This window comes from Syngnathus typhle, unplaced genomic scaffold (genome assembly GCF_033458585.1).
Source record: "Syngnathus typhle isolate RoL2023-S1 ecotype Sweden unplaced genomic scaffold, RoL_Styp_1.0 HiC_scaffold_308, whole genome shotgun sequence".
In the NCBI taxonomy this organism is placed as follows: domain Eukaryota; kingdom Metazoa; phylum Chordata; class Actinopteri; order Syngnathiformes; family Syngnathidae; genus Syngnathus; species Syngnathus typhle.
In genome coordinates, this window is record NW_026872212.1 from 20,001 (window position 1) to 24,271 (window position 4,271).

Below are 4,271 nucleotides of genomic sequence, written 5' to 3' on the forward strand. Positions count from 1 at the left end.
GCGGGCGCGCGCAAGAGGCCAGTCCGGGGATGAGGCAGCATCCTCGGGCAGCAGGCGGGAGGAGGCAGCCTCCCCTTAGTATAACTTAGTCTCCGGAGAATGACAGCGGGCGCGCGCAAGAGGCCAGTCCGGGGATGAGGCAGCATCCTCGGGCAGCAGGCGGGAGGAGGCAGCCTCCCCTTAGTATAACTTAGTCTCCGGAGAATGACAGCGGGCGCGCGCAAGAGGCCAGTCCGGGGATGAGGCAGCATCCTCGGGCAGCAGGCGGGAGGAGGCAGCCTCCCCTTAGTATAACTTAGTCTCCGGAGAATGACAGCGGGCGCGCGCAAGAGGCCAGTCCGGGGATGAGGCAGCATCCTCGGGCAGCAGGCGGGAGGAGGCAGCCTCCCCTTAGTATAACTTAGTCTCCGGAGAATGACAGCGGGCGCGCGCAAGAGGCCAGTCCGGGGATGAGGCAGCATCCTCGGGCAGCAGGCGGGAGGAGGCAGCCTCCCCTTAGTATAACTTAGTCTCCGGAGAATGACAGCGGGCGCGCGCAAGAGGCCAGTCCGGGGATGAGGCAGCATCCTCGGGCAGCAGGCGGGAGGAGGCAGCCTCCCCTTAGTATAACTTAGTCTCCGGAGAATGACAGCGGGCGCGCGCAAGAGGCCAGTCCGGGGATGAGGCAGCATCCTCGGGCAGCAGGCGGGAGGAGGCAGCCTCCCCTTAGTATAACTTAGTCTCCGGAGAATGACAGCGGGCGCGCGCAAGAGGCCAGTCCGGGGATGAGGCAGCATCCTCGGGCAGCAGGCGGGAGGAGGCAGCCTCCCCTTAGTATAACTTAGTCTCCGGAGAATGACAGCGGGCGCGCGCAAGAGGCCAGTCCGGGGATGAGGCAGCATCCTCGGGCAGCAGGCGGGAGGAGGCAGCCTCCCCTTAGTATAACTTAGTCTCCGGAGAATGACAGCGGGCGCGCGCAAGAGGCCAGTCCGGGGATGAGGCAGCATCCTCGGGCAGCAGGCGGGAGGAGGCAGCCTCCCCTTAGTATAACTTAGTCTCCGGAGAATGACAGCGGGCGCGCGCAAGAGGCCAGTCCGGGGATGAGGCAGCATCCTCGGGCAGCAGGCGGGAGGAGGCAGCCTCCCCTTAGTATAACTTAGTCTCCGGAGAATGACAGCGGGCGCGCGCAAGAGGCCAGTCCGGGGATGAGGCAGCATCCTCGGGCAGCAGGCGGGAGGAGGCAGCCTCCCCTTAGTATAACTTAGTCTCCGGAGAATGACAGCGGGCGCGCGCAAGAGGCCAGTCCGGGGATGAGGCAGCATCCTCGGGCAGCAGGCGGGAGGAGGCAGCCTCCCCTTAGTATAACTTAGTCTCCGGAGAATGACAGCGGGCGCGCGCAAGAGGCCAGTCCGGGGATGAGGCAGCATCCTCGGGCAGCAGGCGGGAGGAGGCAGCCTCCCCTTAGTATAACTTAATCTCCGGAGAATGACAGCGGGCGCGCCTAAGAGGCTGGTCCGGGGACCAGGCACTCTCCCCGGACAACAAAGCACGTCCCCCTCCTGAGTGGACAAAAAAAATCCACTCCTGGTACCTAGAATTTTCTCCAGCGGCGGGCTGGGAGTCTAATCTTTCTCCTGGCCGAGAAAAGAGCACTCTCCCCGGACAACAAAGCACGTCCCCCTCCTGAGTGGACAAAAAAAATCCACTCCTGGTACCTAGAATTTTCTCCAGCGGCGGGCTGGGAGTCTAATCTTTCTCCTGGCCGAGAAAAGAGCACTCTCCCCGGACAACAAAGCACGTCCCCCTCCTGAGTGGACAAAAAAAATCCACTCCTGGTACCTAAGATTTTCTCCAGCGGCGGGCTGGGAGTCTAATCTTTCTCCTGGCCGAGAAAAGAGCACTTTCCCCCGGACAACAAAGCACGTCCCCCTCCTGAGTGGACAAAAAAAATCCACTCCTGGTACCTAGAATTTTCTCCAGCGGCGGGCTGGGAGTCTAATCTTTCTCCTGGCCGAGAAAAGAGCACTTTCCCCCGGACACCAAACCAGCCAACGTCCCCCTCCTGAGTGGACAAAAAAAATCCACTCCTGGTACCTAAAATTTTCTCCAGCGGCGGGCTTGGGACGAAAATCAATCTTCCTCCCGAAATTAAACCACTATTGGCGGACGCCAGCCCCAAGCGCCAGCCCCGACCGCCACCCCCCGACCGCCACAAGGCGACCGCCACAAGGCGACCGCCACAAGGCGACCGCCACCGGCCCCAAGCGCCAGCCCCGACCGCCACCCCCCGACCGCCACAAGGCGACCGCCACAAGGCGACCGCCACAAGGCGACCGCCACAAGGCGACCGCCACAAGGCGACCGCCACTGGCCCCAAGCGCCAGCCCCGACCGCCACCCCCCGACCGCCACAAGGCGACCGCCACAAGGCGACCGCCACAAGGCGACCGCCACAAGGCGACCGCCACAAGGCGACCGCCACAAGGCGACCGCCACCGGCCCCAAGCGCCAGCCCCGACCGCCACCCCCCGACCGCCACAAGGCGACCGCCACAAGGCGACCGCCACAAGGCGACCGCCACAAGGCGACCGCCACAAGGCGACCGCCACCGGCCCCAAGCGCCAGCCCCGACCGCCACCCCCCGACCGCCACAAGGCGACCGCCACAAGGCGACCGCCACAAGGCGACCGCCACAAGGCGACCGCCACAAGGCGACCGCCACTGGCCCCAAGCGCCAGCCCCGACCGCCACCCCCCGACCGCCACAAGGCGACCGCCACAAGGCGACCGCCACAAGGCGACCGCCACAAGGCGACCGCCACAAGGCGACCGCCACAAGGCGACCGCCACTGGCCCCAAGCGCCAGCCCCGACCGCCACCCCCCGACCGCCACAAGGCGACCGCCACAAGGCGACCGCCACCGGCCCCAAGCGCCAGCCCCGACCGCCACCCCCCCGACCGCCACAAGGCGACCGCCACAAGGCGTTAGTGGCCGCGCCCGGTACTTTACTGGACCCTATTTGGCCCGCGGACCGGCCGGCGTCGCTTCCTTGAATGCTTAGCCGCCTTTCGAGCTGCCATGCCGGGCTTGAGTTAGTGGTTTGCGCCCGGTACTCTACGTTAAAAGTCAGGCGGAACGGCTCTGAAGCTCCAGACGGTGCTTCCTTGAATGCTTAGCCGCCTTTCGAGCTGCCATGCCGGGCTTGAGTTAGTGGTTTGCGCCCGGTACTCTACGTTAAAAGTCAGGCGGAACGGCTCTGAAGCTCCAGACGGTGCTTCCTTGAATGCTTAGCCGCCTTTCGAGCTGCCATGCCGGGCTTGAGTTAGTGGTTTGCGCCCGGTACTCTACGTTAAAAGTCAGGCGGAACGGCTCTGAAGCTCCAGACGGTGCTTCCTTGAATGCTTAGCCGCCTTTCGAGCTGCCATGCCGGGCTTGAGTTAGTGGTTTGCGCCCGGTACTCTACGTTAAAAGTCAGGCGGAACGGCTCTGAAGCTCCAGACGGTGCTTCCTTGAATGCTTAGCCGCCTTTCGAGCTGCCATGCCGGGCTTGAGTTAGTGGTTTGCGCCCGGTACTCTACGTTAAAAGTCAGGCGGAACGGCTCTGAAGCTCCAGACGGTGCTTCCTTGAATGCTTAGCCGCCTTTCGAGCTGCCATGCCGGGCTTGAGTTAGTGGTTTGCGCCCGGTACTCTACGTTAAAAGTCAGGCGGAACGGCTCTGAAGCTCCAGACGGTGCTTCCTTGAATGCTTAGCCGCCTTTCGAGCTGCCATGCCGGGCTTGAGTTAGTGGTTTGCGCCCGGTACTCTACGTTAAAAGTCAGGCGGAACGGCTCTGAAGCTCCAGACGGTGCTTCCTTGAATGCTTAGCCGCCTTTCGAGCTGCCATGCCGGGCTTGAGTTAGTGGTTTGCGCCCGGTACTCTACGTTAAAAGTCAGGCGGAACGGCTCTGAAGCTCCAGACGGTGCTTCCTTGAATGCTTAGCCGCCTTTCGAGCTGCCATGCCGGGCTTGAGTTAGTGGTTTGCGCCCGGTACTCTACGTTAAAAGTCAGGCGGAACGGCTCTGAAGCTCCAGACGGTGCTTCCTTGAATGCTTAGCCGCCTTTCGAGCTGCCATGCCGGGCTTGAGTTAGTGGTTTGCGCCCGGTACTCTACGTTAAAAGTCAGGCGGAACGGCTCTGAAGCTCCAGACGGTGCTTCCTTGAATGCTTAGCCGCCTTTCGAGCTGCCATGCCGGGCTTGAGTTAGTGGTTTGCGCCCGGTACTCTACGTTAAAAGTCAGGCGGAACGGCTCT